Genomic DNA, 17,833 nt, shown 5'->3' with positions numbered 1-17,833 from the left:
GCCCGACGTACGTCCGACACACGGTTTATGAGAAATATCGAATTTCGTGTGTCAAAAATTCCGATTTTCAACTGCACAAACAATACTTGATTTGAATCCTTGTTTGAATCAAGTCTTCCTACACAGCAAAAAAAGTTGTTGAATATTACATCGAAATCGCTGCAACCAGGTCGTTACATCGATCGATTAATATTACACAGCCCGATGTACTCGACGGCTGTTGATGTAATAAACAGATCCGATGTAATTTTCGCGATGTAAATAAATTCGACGTACTTTCCACGATGTAATGGAGGCGATGTAAACTAAACCTATTGCAAAAGCTCCCTAAATCGTTGATTAAATTGGATTTTTACCTTTTTCGTTCAGAATTTAGTATAGTTGTTGGAAATGCAAGAACTATACTAAATTCAAATCAAAAAAAAGGATAAATCCCAATTTAATCAGCCATTGAGAGAGTAGTCGATAGTAAATAAATGAAGAATGTTTACAACGCGGTACGAATATGGTACTCATATTTATTTTATTTTTTTTTTCAATAATATACATAGGGTGAAGATGGCAGATGGGTATGATCGCCAGATTTGTTCTCTTCGTCATGGGTTTTTTGTCGACCAAATTTCCTGAAACTTGGTCGTATAATTCAGCTTGGTTGGGAAGGATTTGAGGCCAACTCAAAAGCTTTCAAAAAACCCCCATGACGAAGAGATCTAAAACTGTCGAAAATACACAATTTCATCTAATTGTACATAAAATACATAATTAGTTTTAGCTTTAAATTACAGGCATCGTTACCATACACCTACTCGGCCAGCATGTTAAAACAATAATTAATGTCGTTAATGGAGGTGCGCTCCTCGCTCTCTTGCAGAATGCTGATGTTCGCCATCTGCGCTTTTTTTGCGAACGCATTTCCAAATGTTAGAGGGCCGCGTTCAACACGTGGAAGAACAGGATCTCTGGAAAGATGGACAAAGCAGATCAAAAATCTGGTAGATTTAATACGTATGAAATGTGTCAGCTTACCTATTTCAACGGGGAATCCCGCGGAAGCTGCATGGTGACAAAGGGTTCCAGTCACGACACATGAGGACGGGCTCTATAATCGACATTACTCCCTCTGAACGCCTTGCACTCGTACCTGTTGATGTTCTCTCTTCCTTCTCACTACACCATCCGTAAAATCCGAATTCGTTCCATCAGAAATCAAACTGGTCTTTAAAAATGTAGCTCGTATTTCCGCGCAGCTAGGTGTTATCAAACCCCAGCAGCGTGGTGTCGATCCGTATACGTTTTACCCCCGTTTGTGCACTTTGTTGATATCGCTTGGGCCTTGGCTTGGGCAGACACGAGACATCGACGGTTCCCAGCTGGTAAATTCCAATCTCAACGTAGACGTCTGGCGTGTCCTGGTGGTGCTGCAACAGCTGCGAGGAGTGCGACAATCACTTGATGTGGCACTTCTGGACCTCCAGGAGGTGATGATGTTGGCATCGCCGGAGAAGATCGCTTCCTGTACCACTGTTTAGTAAGAGAAAGAGATATTGATTGAGATCTTTTCATTACAAAATAAAAACAAAGTATATATAATCAGAGCGCTCTAAACGGAACGGCACAGAACAGCACCTGTTCATTATAAGGGCGGGTGATCGACGTGTGCGCTCCAGTGAAGAACTCTAAGTTCAATTATGTAGGAGGTTGATATCCGGTCCTGCGAACCAGCTGTTAAAAAGGATGGCAATGGAAAATCAGAAACAGAATATGTAGTACAAACCGAGACCAACGGCAATGACCCCAGCGACGAACCAGGCTACCAACGTGAACTGCCCTCACTCAGGAAGTACTGATAATGACAAGGACGCATTCTACGCACAGGTTAAACTCAGTTGTTTTTGGGTATTTCGACCTGGTTCCTGTTACGCTTTCTTCACTTTTCTACGTTATCCGGTAGAATGACGAACCCAATGATGTGGATGTTGTTCCTTTTCCTGCCCAATTGAGGGTCCATTGTGAGTTGCCGTTCACCGATATCCAATTATCCGGATCCGTTGGAGCTCTGAGCTCAGAAGAGGATCAGTGCCAACTCTGCCGTGTGCAGCATAGTTGTCCCATGTTAATAGGAATTCCCATAGAACATGGGACAACTATGCTGCACACGGCAGAACTGCTCTCGGGCTGGGCAGAGATCGAATCCATGACGATCCGCTTATGAAGCTACCGTGTAACCACTGCGCCATGAGCCCCGGCATTTTCCGAGGTTTCTCCGTGTTTTCTTCAGTAATATAGAGATGTCTCTTAGGGTTTTCTGTGGGCATTCCTGTTTCAGTCATTCCACCTAGGTCTTCAGGGGTTCCTTATGGGAAGTTTTCCAAAAATGTTTACTTGAAGGTTTGTAAGGTATCCCAGTAAATTTTTTTCCACGATTTCCGCTTGTTGACTTTCGTCCAGAAATTTATTCGGCGTATTTTTTTTTCTCGGAATCTCCGAATTTCTCTTGGGATTCCCAAAGGAATTTCTCCAGAGACAAGGGCGTAGCCAGCTTTTCGGTCAGGGGGGGGGGGCAAGCACCCTTAGTAAAAATGTACCTACTAGCTTTTATAACTAAACGCAACACGATGAAATTGAATATAATAACATTATAATCTAAAAGCTTTATTTAACCCTTAACCCTGTTGTATTTTGTACAATTAGGGAACGTCCATAAATTACGTCACGCTTTTAGGGGGGAGGGGGGGTTCAGTAAAGTGTGACAACCCATACAAAAAATTCAGAGGTCTCATACAAAAAGTGTGACATAGGGGGGAGGGGGGGTTGAAAATGTCCTTTTTTTGCGTGACGTAATTTATGGACGCTCCCTTACAATACGTTAACAAAAACTCGCCTGATCTACACAAATCAACGTGGTGCTGGTAGCGATGGCCAATTTCTGGAAGATTAAGGATTTTTATTTACTCGTGCAATATTTTTGCTCTGATTTTTTTTGTCAATGTCTACAAAACATTCACCACACAGTAAAACCGCACAGCACTAAAATGTGTAAGCCCTACTCATAAGTGCATAATTTCCAGACCACACTAAAATGTGTTGCAGTTACACATTTTCAAAAACAGCTCGTATACTCGTCTAGATGCGAAATGTCGATATTTTTTTTGTTTTCCAAGGTCACTAGTAAACCTAGCTAGATTGCTGTACAAAATTTTTTGCGAATTTAACGATTTTGCGGACACAGGAGCTGATTTTGTGAATGTGCAAGGGTTACACATTTTTGGTGTAGTCTGGAAATTATGCACTTTTGTGCTGAGCGGCGTTAGCGTGCAGAAATTATAGCTGAACTCTTTTGGAAATTACGAACTCTTTTGAGGATAAACCTAGAATTTCCTAGTTCCTGTATGCTTCTATTTATCTTCCAATACTATTTGCTGGAGAAATTCCTCTAGATTTTTTTGAATTTTTGAATTTTCGAAGGAACTTTTGTAAAAATTTCAAAAAATAAACCTGTACGAATTCCTGGATAAATTCTGGGAGGGATACCTAGTGAAATTTCTGAAGAGATCTCATGAGGAAATCCTAGATAAATTTCTAGAGGATTCCCTGGAGGAATTCTGGATGGAATCCCTAGTAAAATTTCATAAGAAATGTCTTTAAAAATTCATATATGAAATCTTAGAGAAATTTGTGAAGGAATCCTTGGAGGAATGTAGAAACCTCTGAGCAAATTCCCGGCGTAATTCCTGGAAGAATTCCTGGAGAATTTCCTCGAGCAATTTTTTGGGTGAATTCTTGGAATCCCTAGGGGAATTCTGGGAGAAATTCCTGATGAAATCTCCAGAGGAACTCGGGGAGGAATTGCTGGAGAAATTTCTGAAAAAAATCCCTTGAGAAATTCCAGGAGGATTTCCCTGAAGGAATTGCTGGAGGATTCCCTGGTGGAATCTCTGGAAATATCCCTCGAAAAATTCGTGGAGAAATCCCTGAAGTAATCGCTTGAGGAAACTCTGGAGGAATATCTGGAGGAATCCCTGAGAATTTCCTGAAAGTATTCCTGGAGAATTTCCTGAAAGAATCTCTGAAGAAATCCCAAGAGGATTTCCAGGAGAAATTCCTGGACGAATTGCTGGCATAATTCCTTAAGGATGCCAGGAATATTCCGGAAGAAATTCCTGGGGTGTTTCCTGGAGGTATTCCGGAAGAAATTTTCTGGGGAAATTCCTAGATAACATCCCGGAGGAATAAATGAAGGAATTCCTAGTGGTATTCCTGTGGAAATTTCTGGAGGAATCTTCAGAGGAATTCTTGAAAGAATTACTGGATGAATACCCAGAGGAATCTCCAGAAGAATTCTGAGAGATTTCCGTTTCTATTTCTGTTATTTTTCTATTTTTGAAAGAAACCCTCGAGAGATTCCTGGAGGAATTTCTAGTGGAATTGCAAGTGGAGTTCCTGGAGAAATTCTCGAAGGAATTCCTGAAGGAGTCCCAGAGGGTTTCCTTGAGAAAATTTGTGAAGAAACCCCTGGAGGACTATCTGGAGGAATTCCTGGTGGAATACCTGGAGAAATCCCTGAAAAATTCCTGCAGGAATTCCTGGAGAATATTCTTGAAGAATTTCTGAAGAAATCTCTAGAGGATTTCCTGGAAGAATCTTTGGAGAAACTTCTGGAGGATTTCCTGAAGGAATCTTCAAAGAATTCCCTGAAGAGATTTTTCATGGAGAAATCGCTGGAGGAATCCCTTCAGGAGGGAAATCTCTCTCTCCCTCTCTCTCTCTCTCTTCTTGGCGTAACGTCCTCATTTGGGACAAAGCCTGCTTCTCAGCTTAGTGTTCTTATGAGCACTTCCACAGTTATTAACTGAGAGCTTCCTCTGCCAATGACCATTTTGCATGTGTATATCGTGTGGCAGGCACGAAGATACTCTATGCCCAAGGAAGTCAAGGAAATTTCCTTTACGAAAAGATCCTGGACCGACCGGGAATCGAACCCGTCACCCTCAGCATGGTCATGCTGAATACCCGTGCGTTTACCGCCTCGGCTATATGGGCCCTCAGGAGGGAAATCCCCTGGAGGAATATCTGGAGGAATCAGGAAGCAATTCCTGATAAAATCTCGGAAGAAATTCCTGGAGAAATACCCAGAGGAATTGCTGACATAATTTCTGAAAGTAATACCTGGAGGAATTACTAGAGGTATTCCTTTGGGAATTTCTGAAGGAATCTCTAAGAGAAATTTTCGGAAGAATTACTGGATGAATTTCTAGAGAAATTCTGGGAGAATTCTATTTCTATTCTATTATTTTTCTGTTTCTGAAATCCTGGAGGAATTTCTAGCGGAATTTCTGGAGGAATTCTAGGATACATCCTTGAAATAATGCCTGAAGGAATCTCTGGGGAATCCTAGAAGCAGTTTGTGAAGAAGTCCCTGGGGGAATCCCCGAAAAATTACTGATGGTATTCCTCCAGGAATTTCCTGGAAGAATTTATGAAGAAATCCCTAGAGGATTTCCAGGTAGAATCCTCTGGAGGATTTCCTGGAGGAATCCCTGGATCAATTCCTAGAGAAATTTCTGGAGGAATTCCTGATGAAATTCTTGGGGTAATTCCTGAAGAATTTCCTGGAATAGTTCTTGGAGATATTCCTGGATAAAATCTTGGAGGAATTGCTGGAGGTTCTCCTTTGGGAATTGTTGGCGGAATCCGTAAGGGAATCTCTGGAGGAATTCCTTCAACAACTTCTGGATGAATTTCTGGGGGAATCTATGGAGAAGCTCTGGGAGAAATTTCTGAAAAAAAAATCCCCTGATAAATACACGGAGGGATTTCAAGAGACATCTCTGAAGGAATTCCTGGAGAAATTTCTGGAAAAATCCCTGAAAAAGTTCCAGGACGAGTTTTAGCGGGATTCCTAGAGAAATATCTGTAGCGATTCCTGGAGGGAAAACTGGAAGATTTCTTGGTGGAATTTCTGAAAAAATTCCAGAAGGTATTCCTAGAAAAAACCCTGGAAGAATTTCTGAAGCAATCCCCAATTTATGATGGTGTTCCTTGATTGATTGCTGGTGTATTTCCTGGAGGAATCCCTGAAAAATTCTTTAAGGTATTCCTGGAGAATATTCTTGAAGAATTTCTGAAGAATCCCTAGTGGATTTCCAGGAAGTGTCCTTGGAGAAACTTCTGCAGGATTTCCTGGAGGAATCTTCAAAGAATTTCCTGAAGAGATTCCATGGAAAAATCTCTGGAGGAATCCCTTAAGCGATTCCTGATGGAATCTTATGAGAAATTCCCGGAGAAATACCTAGAGGAATTGTTGACATAATTTCTGCAAGATGTCCAGGAGCAATTCCTAGAGAAATTCTTGGAGAAATTCCTGTGGGAATTCATGTAGAAATTCCTGGGGTAGTTCCTAAATAAGTTCCTGGAGAAATTCCTGGATAAAATCCTGGAGAAATTCCTAGAGGTATTCCTTTGGGAATTTCAGAAGGATTCTCTAGAAGAATTTTTGGAAGAATTACTGGATGAATTTCTAGAGGAATTCTGGGAAATTTCTATTTTTATTCTATTGTTTTTTTTTTCTATTTCTGAAAAAATCCCTTGAGAAAACTCCGGAGGAATTTCTAGCGGAATTTCTGGAGGAATTCTTGGATAAATTCTCGAAGGAATTCCTGAAGAAATCCTTGGAGGAGCCCTAGAAGCAGTTTGTAAAGAAATTCCTGGGGGAATCCCTGAAAAAATGCTGATGGTATTCCTCCAGGAATTTCCTGGAAGAATTTATGAAGAAATCCCTAGAGGATTTCCAAAAATAATGTTCAGAGGAACTTCTGGGGGATTTCCTGGAGGAATCTTCGGAGGATTTCCTGGAGGAATCCCTGAAAAGTTCCTGAGGGTATTCCTGGAGAATTTACTGGAAGAATTTCTGGAAAAAATCTTGGAGAAATTGTTGACATAACTTCTGAAGGATGTCCAGAAGCAATTCCTGGATCAATTCCTAGAGAAATTGCTGGAGGTATTCCTGAAGAAATTCTTGGAATAGTTCTTGGAGAAATTCCTAAATAAAATCCTGGAGGAATTGCTGGAGGTTATCCTTTGGGAATTGCTGGCGGAATCCTTGAAGGAATTCTAGGAGGAAGCTCTGTAATAATTCCTTCAACAATTTGTGGATGAATTTCTGGGGGAATCTCTAGAGGAGCTCTGGGATTTTCTGGGAATTTCTGAAAAAATCGCCTGAGAAATTCCCGGAGAAATTTCTGAAGAAATCCCTGAAAAAATCACTAGAAAAGTTCCTGGAGGAGATTTTTGTGCAAATCCTGGAGGAATGCCTGTAGCAATTCCTGGAGGGAATACTGGAAAATTTCTTGGCGGAATTTCTGGAAAAAATCTAGAAGGTATTCCTAGAAAAAATCCTGGAAGAATTTCTGAAGGAATCCCTGAAGGATTTCCTGGAGTAATTCCTTGAGGAATTCCTGAAGAAATTTTTGGATGAATCTCATAGGAGGGAATTCGTATAGGAATACCAGAAATAATTCCTCAAGAAATCGCAGATGGAGTTCTTGAACAAATTCGGGAGGAATCCTTAGAAGAGTTTCTGAAGAAACTCCAGAAGGAAACCAGGAAGAAATTTCAAGAGGAATTACTAAGGGAATCACTCAGCAGTTCCTGGAGGAAGTACTGAATCAATTCCTAAAAAAGATCCTTAAAAAATACAATGAGTAATTGCTGGAGGAACCCTAAAAAGAGTTCGTGGGAGAATCTTTGGAGGATGTTCAAAATAAATTGTTTCAGAAAGAATTACAGAAGGAAGTCCCGAGTTAAGTCCTGCAGAAATTCTTGGAGGAATCCCTGGTGGATACCCTAGAAGAATATCCGTAGAGCTTAACGGAGGAATCTCTAGAAATACTCCTGGAGGAATCTCTATAAGAATTCCTGGAGGAATTTCTGGAGAAATATCTATAAGAATTTCAATTCCCAGAGGATCCCTGGAATAATTCTTAGAGGAATCTCTGAAAAAAATTATGGAGAATACGCAGTAAAAATTTCTGAAAAAATTGCAGATGGAATTCTTGGAGAAATCCTGAAGGAATGCTAATAAGAGTTCATGGAAGAACGCCTTGGGGAATCCCTGTAGCAGTTCCTGAAGAAACCCCAGGACAAATCCTGGGGAATTCCTAAATAGTTCCTGGAGGAAGTATTGGATTATTTTTTGGAGATCTTCTGAAGGAATCCTAAAAAGTGTTCCTGGGGGAACCCTTGGAAGATTTTTTTAAATAATTCCTGGAGTTGTTTCTGAAATAAACACAGAAGATATTCAGGGTCGAATACTTGAAGGAATGCTTGAAGGAAAATCTGGAGGAATCCCAGAAGCAATCCCATGATGAATTCCTTAGGAAACCCCAGGACAGCTTTCTTAACCCTCGAGCGATCGCGCTGTTGTATTTTGTACAACACGTTGAAAAAATCTCGCTGTTTGTACACAGCGTTAGTGTGGTGCTGACGCAGGTAGCCAACCGCGCGAGTTACGGAAGGTTAACAAATTCCTGGAAGAATTTCTGTGGGAAAATAAAAATGAAGGCATCCATGTCTGCAATATCTTTTGGACGAATTATTGTTGGAATTTTTGGATGGAGAATGTTTTGTACAATGATTTAAGGAACTCCTGGAAATTTCTGGAGGAATTATCGAAAAAAGCACTGGAACAATCACTGAAGGAACTTCTAAAGATATCCCAGGAGAAATTTCCGGAGGAATGCCTGGTGAAACCCATACAGGAATTCTTAGAAAACTCTAGCAATCCATGCTAGAATCACTGAAGGAAGCTATGGAAAATTCCTGAAGGAATTCATCGATATATCCTTGCAGAAGTATTTGTAAAAAACTGAAGGAATCGTGGGGGAAATTCTTAAAGCATTTCTTGGAACAAACCCTAAAAAAATATCTGAACCCTGCAAGATGTCCATGGAAAAATTCACGAAAGAGAAACTCCTGGATATGTTCCTTGAGGAATTTCTGAAAGAATCCTTGGAAAAGTTCCTGAATAACTGCCTAAAGGAATTTCTGGAGATGTCCTTGAAAGAATTTGTAAAGAAATCCCAGGTATTATTATTTTAGCATGACGTTTGTTTGAATTGAATACAAGTGAAAATTCATGTAGCAATAGCATATAACTGCACTCTAGTTCTACAAAGTCCTTGTTTTCCCTACCGGAAACTTGCCATGCTGTTTTTGTGTTCCATGAATAAACATCACAAAATTTAACCATTCATCCAAGCTTGTTATTTGGTTAAATTCTATGATAAGGTTGAAGTAGATCTCTTGGAGAAATACGTGGCGAAATTTCCTGTGATTCTCAAGAAAAAAAAGGTTGAATAATTGTGGATAAAAACCTCAATTATTAGAATAGTCTAGAGAATAGTTTTTTTTAAATATTTTTCTGGAACACTTGAATTATTGACAATCTTTGAGTCGGCTTGAATTTAAAAAAATCTGTCGGCCAGGGGGGGGGCCACGGTCCCCCCCCCCCCTGCCACCCTCTGGCTACGCCCTTGTCCAGAGATCCCTTCGGGTATTCCATCATGGATTTATTCAGGGATTCTTACATTAGATTCATAAACAGACTCCTTCACAAAATTTCTCCAATACGATCCAAAATGTTTCGAAACCAAGCAGTTCATCCAGTAATTCCTTTCAGATTTGGACAAATTCCAGGAGAATCTCCTGGAGGAATCTTTAGAGAAATTTCTGGTGAAATCCCTGCAAGAATTCCCACAGGAATCGCTGGGAGAGCTCCTGGAGGAATCCCAGGAGGAAATTCTAAGGAGAGTTCGTGAAGGAACTCCTAGAAGAATCCCTGTAGCAGTTCCTGAATGTAGTGTCTACCTAAAGAGAGGTAGAAATTTTGCAATGTCTACCAACTGGTAGTAACGTACTACTTCTACCTACTATCTAGGTATTATGTTTCCAGTTCAAAACCGAATTAGCGACATTTTTTCTTGGAATTCCGCTGCTTTTGCCTTGCGTTAAACACAATGTCGGAAGTGGGGCGCTGTATTGTACACCTAGTGCTCTATACAGCGCCCCACTTCCGACATTGTGTTTAACGCAAGGCAAAAGCAGCGGAAGTCAAAGAAAAAATGTCGCTAATTCGGTTTTGAACTGGAAACATAATACTACATGCCTAGACTTTCGCTGGTATAAATACCGGTGGGTATTGCACAAGCCCTGGACTAGTTTAAACATCTGGAGTTCTTCCTGAAAAATTAGCAGAAGGAATTCCCGAGTAAATCTCTGGAAGGATTATTGAAGAACTCCATGGATAATTCCGGAAGCAATACCATGAGATATTCCTTAGAAAACTCCAGTAGAGCTTTCTTAACGCATTCATGGAAAAAATTCTGAACAAATCCATGTCGCCAGTAATTTCTGGATAAATTATTTAAGGAATTCATGGATGGACTTTTAAAACATTTTTTTGTACAAAATGTTTAAGGAATTCCTGGAATAGTTTTAGAATAATCTCTGGTAAAATGTTATTTCTCAAATAAACTCCCGCAGAAATACATCGATTAATTCCAGATGGAATTATTGGAACAATTTCTTCGAATATATAAAGAAATCCCTGAAAAAATCTCTAAAAGGATCTTTGCTGAATTCCCTTGGGAATCCTAAAAAAAAAATCTTGGAGGAATCCTCGAAAAACAACATTGGAACAATCACTTGAGGAAACTCTAAGGACATTCTAAGAGAAATTCCCGGAGGAATGTCTGGTAAAAGCCCTAGCGGAAATCATGGAATTTCTGGGGCAATCTTTACTTGAGTAACTGAAGCTATGGGAATATGGTGGAATTTGTGCAGAAGCAGGGTCTAGGATCATTTGGGCAGGAGCACCTATTTTGGGCACTTGCTGCCATAGCTCAGTCAATTTTGAACCGAATTGACTTGATTTTTGAGACCCGATCAGATACAATCGGCTTGAAATTGACTAAATTATAGCAGCAAGTTCCCAAAATAGGTGCTCCTGCCCAAATGGTCTGCCAGACCCTATCCGTACAAATTTCTTGGGGGAATTCCAGAAGTAATCCTTCGAGAAATTTCTTAAGGAATCCCGGGGAGGAATTCATGACGAAATCACGGGAGAGATTTCCTAACGTATCTCGGGAGAAGTATCTGTAGGAATCACGATAGGGGTTCCTGAAGAAATCTCGGAATCAATTCTTGAAAGGATGCCGGGGAAAATTCCTGAACAAATCCCGGGAGGAATCTCTGAAGAAATCACGAGAGTAATCAATTAAGTAATTCCGGGAGGAATCCTTGAAGAAATCCCTGAAAGAATTCCAGAAGAAATCTCGAAAAGAATTCTTAGAAGGATCTCGGGAGGAAGTTTTTAAAGTAACCCGAAGAAATTCCTGAAAACATCTTGGGCGAAATTGCGTGGAAGGATCTCGGTAGCAATTTTTAAAGGATTTCCGGGTGGAATCCCTTAAAAAATCGCGATATTATGTCTTGAAGAAACTCATGGGGAAATTCCTGAAGGAATCCCGGAAGGAAGTTTAGAAGAAACCTCTGAATGACTCCCGGGAGAAGTCTCTGAAAGAATCACGAGAGCGATTACTGAAGGAACCCCTGCAGGAGTTTCTAAAGGAATCCCGAGAGGAATTCCAGATAGAATCGCAAGAGTAATCATGATAGATTCCTGATGGAATCTCGATAGAAATTCCAGAAAGAGTCCCCGGAGAAATCCCGGAAGACATTTTTGAAGGAACCCGGGATAACCTTCTGTAGATACTACAGCAAATGTCTGTATAAAACCTTGGTAGAATTCTTCTTCTTCTGAAGGAATCCCGGGAAGTGAAGGAATGCCGGGAGGAGTTCCAGAAATAATCTCACGAGAAAACCTGGGAGAAATTCCTGAAACAATCTCGGGATAAATTCTCGAAGGAATTACTTGAGGAATCCTGAACGAATTCCGGAAGAGATTCCTGAATGAATCCTGGAAGGGATTGCTGAAAATTCATGGGAGAAATTCATGATGGAATCACTGGAGGCATTCCTTAAAGAATTCCTTAAATAATCCCTTTCCTGAAGAAATTCCCGTAGGATTTTCAAAAGGAATCCTTGAAAGAATTTCTGAATGAATCCCAAATGGAATTCCTGAATAAATCTTGGGAGGAATCACTTTAGGAATCCCACGATGAATTCCTGAAGGAATCCAGGTACCGTGAGGTGCCCATATTTCGTGCACTTAAGAATTTTCAAAATTTGATAAACGACTGCAATTTTACCATAAAGTGTATCAGATTAATTTCTTCGATAATATTTAGTGCTGGTACTGTAGCTCCCAAGAAAAATATTAATTAGGCAACTTCACATTATACAAGATAGTTACAGCATTAGTTTTGATTTGTTTAAAAATGCCTAGCTAATTTTAAACCAATTAAAATAGTTATTAGAACTATTATTAATAAACGAATCATGCGATGACTTTGTAGCCATTTGTGTACACATGAATCTCTAAAACAAAGTTATGAAAAAGAGTGCACGAAATTAGGGACCCATACAAATTGTGGGTTCCTAATTTCGCCAACAACAAAAATGTTGAAACAAAATAAGAAAATAACATTTTTAAGTAATTTTATTGCGTATCATAATAAAACATGTTGAATTTAAATAATCAAACATAAATTGGAATATTTACCTTTGATAGAGATCGAAATATTTGTTCCATGGGGTGGGACACTCGATCTCGTATTACAAATATTACTTATATTAATGCTGATATTAGAAATATTATCAAGTGCTCATTGAAATGTTGGTGTTGTTTGCAGATGTCAAAACATTATTTTTCAATTAGGGAAACCAACACATCATTGAACCGCTTGAAAGTGCCGAGTAAAGGATTATTGTTCTTCTGCTCCCAGATAGTCCTTTATTATGTGTATCATGTCCTGCAGATCATTTTCAATGCGTTATATTCTTGTATTCCAAGGATGTTCTTTACATGATACGGCAAAGCTAGGGACGCATAATGGGACCCAAAGCACGAATGAACTCTTCACAGAGGGGCTACGGTTCGATTGGAGACCGAGGCCACTTCCGCTTGGGGGTCAATTGGAAGAGCCGCGTAGGCTGGAGACCTGACCTGACAACCGTCAAATCAATTTCGGATGATGCCACTCATGTATTTGGTTGTCGCGGTCCATCTATGGTCCGTAAGTGCTTAGAACATCCATAAAAAATAAAATTTAAAAAGAAAGGAAATTAAAACGAAATTATAGCAAATTGTAAGATTTATTGTAGGTAGTATTAGACAAGGTTTTTTATGTCCAAAAAGATCAGCTTAGTAATTTAGTGGGTCAGCGTTAGTCACTGCTAATCCTTTCCAGAATTCGGGTTCACTCCGGCCCTCTGGCTGGTCGGGTTGAAATCTACGGCTGACGTGGCCCTCACCAATCGATTAGTCAGGCTTTTCCCAGGTGGATATGGTCTTGATCGTATTTCGATGCTACCTTACTAAGTGGTTGATATTGGTCGTGTTTTAGATCCCACATTTTAAACTGTGCGCCTTCTGAATGTGTTCATTAGATAAAGCCACGGACAGGTTCGATTTTCAGTCTGTCCGGGATGGAACGCAGACAGTATTCCAAGCTAGCCAGATCAGCGGACCTGCCAGCAAATTTGACTGATCGGCAGCGCAACGTGGACGTTCCAGTGAATTTGGCTGATGGGTATCACAACGCGGAAGTGCCACAAAATTCTGCGGATGGGCACCACATATCCGTATCCAATATTTTTGTTAGGTTATATTATGAGATGCCTGTGTAACGGTTATCGTTTCTGTTGCGCTCACAGAAATATAAATAAATCTAAAATTAAATGAAAAGTTTGCTATGCGTTAAATTCTTAGGATAACGACAAAAGCTTACCACATTATTGGACTGCTTAATTCACGATATTTATATTCACAAGACATTTCTTTGTGTATGAAAAATCACAGCCACCTTGATCTGCATCATCGATATTAATGAATTAATATAATATTAATCAAATATTAATGGATATTACTGCCAATATTAATCAGTGTCCCACCCCATGATTTGTTCACTTCTGTGAGTGTTGATTTTCTCGTATCTCTGAATATGGCATCTGCTATTTGTATACATTTGCAATTTATTTTTCAATCTTTCACATAAATCAAATTTTTCATTTCTTTTTTGTGAATTGTATTGAGATCAAATGCAGTTTTGAAGTTATAGCTAATTTTGGATGATTCCGCTGTTAATTTGATAATAATGCTCTCAGATGTCAGAAGTTAACGAAGTTTGGGCCCGCACGAAATTAGGGCACCCCACGGTATAAATTCCTGAAAAAAATGCGGAAAGAATTTTGGGAAGCATTCCATGAGGTATCTATGGAGGAATTTCTACAGGGAGCCCGGGAGGGATTATTAAAAGAACTCCGGGAGGACGAGTCCCGGAAGGGATTCCTGAACAAATCCCGGATGGAATGCCAGATGGAATCTCTGTATGAATTCTTGAAGCCATCCCAGGAGGATTCCCTGAAGATATCTCGGGAAATATTCCTGAAGGAATCCAGTGAAGAATTTCTGTAACAATTCCGATCAATGGCGTCGCGTAATCTCACTTTTGAGGTTACGTAGATGAAATTCCTGAATAATTTCTTGAAGGACTTCCTGGATGAATTATTGAACGAATCCTGGAAATGATTCCTTAAGAAATTTTGGAAAGGATCCGGACGGAATCCCGGAAGGAATTTCTGAACGAATTCCTGTAGGAATTGCTGAAGGAATCCCGGGAGGAATTCTTGATGCAATCCAAGGAGAAATTCCTGAAGGGTACCCTGATAGGAATCCCTGGAGAAATTACTGAAGAAATTTTTGGGGGAATTTCGGAAGGAATATGAGATGAACCAGCATAGGGCTGAAAATCTCAAAAATAAAGACAAAAAAAATCGGAAGCAATCTTTGGAATTGTCCCTGAAGAAATTCCTGAAGGAATCTCGGAATCTTCAGGAATCCAAAGAGCAATTCTTGAAAACCCTCATTTGGAGTTTTGGAATAAACCCCGCGAGATAGCGCGGAAGCAATTCCAGGAATACCTGGAGAAATTTCAGAAGGAATGCTCTCTGGATTCCCAGAGGCATGTATGCAATTGCATTGGAAAAAATGTTGAAGGAATTCCTAGATAAATCCTAGAAATAAGCTGATCTCTGGAGCAATCCCTAGCTGAATATTTGAAAGATTACATGGAGAAAACTCTGAAGGAATACATGAAAAAATACCTGAGGGAATCACTGAAGGCAATCCAGGGAAAACTCGTGGAGGAAATCTATGATGCATCCCTGCAGAAGTGTCTGTAGGAACCTGTGAAGGAATCGTGGGAGGAATTCCTGAAGCATTTATCGGAAATACCTTGAAACAACCATTATCGGAACCCCTGAAAACTGGAGGAACACACAAAGGAATCCTTTGATAAATTCCTGGAGGTACTCCTGAAGAAATACCTGGAAAATTTTCTGAAGCAATGTTTCCGCTATCAACTTTTCAAGAAATCTTAATGTCCACTCTATTTACAACGTTTCATTGCACAAACGGATAATTAATTATATTATCATACAAAGAATGTGGAAAGATATGCAAACATGTCTAAAAGTTAAAAAAAAAAACTCTGTTGAAAACTATGGAAGCGCTCATGGTACACACTAAGCTGAGAGCAGATTTAGTCTCAGTTGGGATACTACATTAAGAAGAAACAAATCATTAACTACACGGAACCTGATGAATCGACTAACCCTTAGCGACGCAGAGCGCCGATTGTCATCCAATTGTTATGTAAGATCCGTACAATATAGCTAGGTAAAATAAAACGAATCCTACCTACCGAAAGTATCAAAAGCAGAGATGGCATAGATACACTGATAAACAGCTCTGCGTACACATCTTCAATAAAATGTGCGCCGCTCTGTTTTGCTACGAATGTGGACCGGCAACAAACACACATCGCTCAGCCGTAAAACTTTGTGTGAGTGTGCGTATGTGTAAGTTGCCACACGAGCTGCGCGAGCAGTCGCAGAGCTCAAACTTCTTCTGTGTGAGCTTCGCTCATTTCTAGGAATGTGCTACACATCTGCGCTGTCTGAGCTGCACGTTGTAGGCTATCGGCAGTACAGAGTAGCGCAGCGCTGCGATGTGAGCTATGTGTGTTTTGGACTGTACTTTCTCTTGCTTTCCTGCGCTCACCGTCCTGCGCGATGCGACAACGATGCCGAGCGCGTACAGTCGGACCACGCAGAAGATAATTCTTTACACGCACTTTTTCTCATCATGCAGGCTGTGAGTAATGTGTATTTTTTTATCTTCTCACTTAGCGCTCTGAGGAGCATGCCATCTCTGATCAAAAGGTACAAAAGTTCAAGTTAATTGGCATGAAATTGCTTATAACTCACGCAACTGCCCCAACAATAGTGGAATCGCCCATAGCGAAAAGTGGGAAGCGGGTCCTGTCTGCCCAAATGGATCAAAGCTCTATATCAACAATTCTAACAATCTCCAGAAACCGTTTTCTCGTAAACTAATGTTGCATACATTTTCTAAGGAATAAAATGCAGAGTAATGCTTTTATGGGGAATAGTATAGGTTCTTTGGCATACCTGCAAATGGATAAGGACGATGAATGGAATCCTCTGTAGGTACCCTTATTCAGGCCATTTCGGTATTCAAGCCGACCTCTTCGTAGTCTTCCGGAGCAACGTGAAATTCACCATCCTGCAGAATCTGCTCGGCGGAATGCTTTGCGCATCTAACGGTACTGCTGGACAACGTACATATGGCGCGCTGGATCATGACCATCACTACCAGCTCAGGGGACCGGTTTGGCAACTATCACGAAAAACAATTTCTTCTGTCGTGGCGTCGATGGTGTTTTTACGGGGTATTTTTCCACGATGAAATCTACGAATGACCATGAAATTGTCGCGGAAGAAGTTATAATTGGCCATTTCGAGGGCCAGGACAAAACAGGAGCAGCTTAACAATGATTTTCTCTCCGGGTTGGCCATCAATAGACGATTATTGGTCGAGTAGAGGGTTCCGGCAGGCGTCGTCGGTACCGCAAAACTCTAGTTGGATTTACCTATTTGGAGAAAAAAAATAATTGATATTGATAATAATTATGTGATAGTTTAAAAAAAACTTACCTGAGCAAGAGTAACTCCAATAATTATTGGAAAAATCAGGAAAAACACTCGACCCGACGGACTCGACGACCGCAAAACGCGAAAAACAAACATGGCAGCTTGCTTGTCTGCGCGTGGTCGATCGCAACAATCAGGGCAGTGTTGCGAGATGTCATATCACATCATAAGAGGATGCGATATGGCATTGATTCTGTGTAATTTTATACAGCGTCATCGCAACCACTTGGTTGCAGTTGTTTATGTGTAATATTCACATTATTTTGATGTGAATATTACACAAATACAACGGAAACGAGAATGGTTACGGTTTTTCTGTGTAATGTTGAGCCAGATGTAATTCTACGCAAAATCGGTGTGATAGTACATCTGAAAAAAGTGATTACATAGGTTTTTTGTTACATAGGTCCAATTACATCGAGGCGGATTACAATATTTTTTGCTGTGTATAATGAATCACCCACAGAGGTACTGAGAGCTTCGATCCCCACTTTCCCCTAAACTCGCCAGCATGTTCATGCGAAATGTTCATTCCTAGGAGCGATCTGTCAAAAACGTCAAAAGCCACCGCAATCAGTTGTTTCAGAACGTCGTGCGTTGCGGACTGCGATAAATAATTCAGTGTTTCGCCCTGTGATAG

The 17,833-nt window shown here is 40.3% G+C and overlaps 1 long non-coding RNA gene across 1 annotated transcript; it reads right to left on the bottom strand.

Moving 5' to 3' along the window:
• Positions 1–504: 504 nt before the first annotated feature.
• On the bottom strand, positions 505–17,827 carry LOC109397567 (uncharacterized). The gene is made up of 4 exons (XR_002127095.3): positions 17,197–17,827; positions 16,651–17,132; positions 1,027–1,521; positions 505–959 (listed from the first exon to the last, which is right to left on the bottom strand). It is a non-coding gene; the product is annotated as an uncharacterized LOC109397567 (long non-coding RNA).
• Between the last annotated feature and the right edge of the window lie 6 nt (positions 17,828–17,833).

Source organism: Aedes albopictus, chromosome 3 (genome assembly GCF_035046485.1).
Source record: "Aedes albopictus strain Foshan chromosome 3, AalbF5, whole genome shotgun sequence".
Lineage (NCBI taxonomy): Eukaryota > Metazoa > Arthropoda > Insecta > Diptera > Culicidae > Aedes > Aedes albopictus.
The sequence above is the reverse complement of the archived record's forward strand: the minus strand, read 5'-3'. Positions and strand labels throughout refer to the sequence as shown.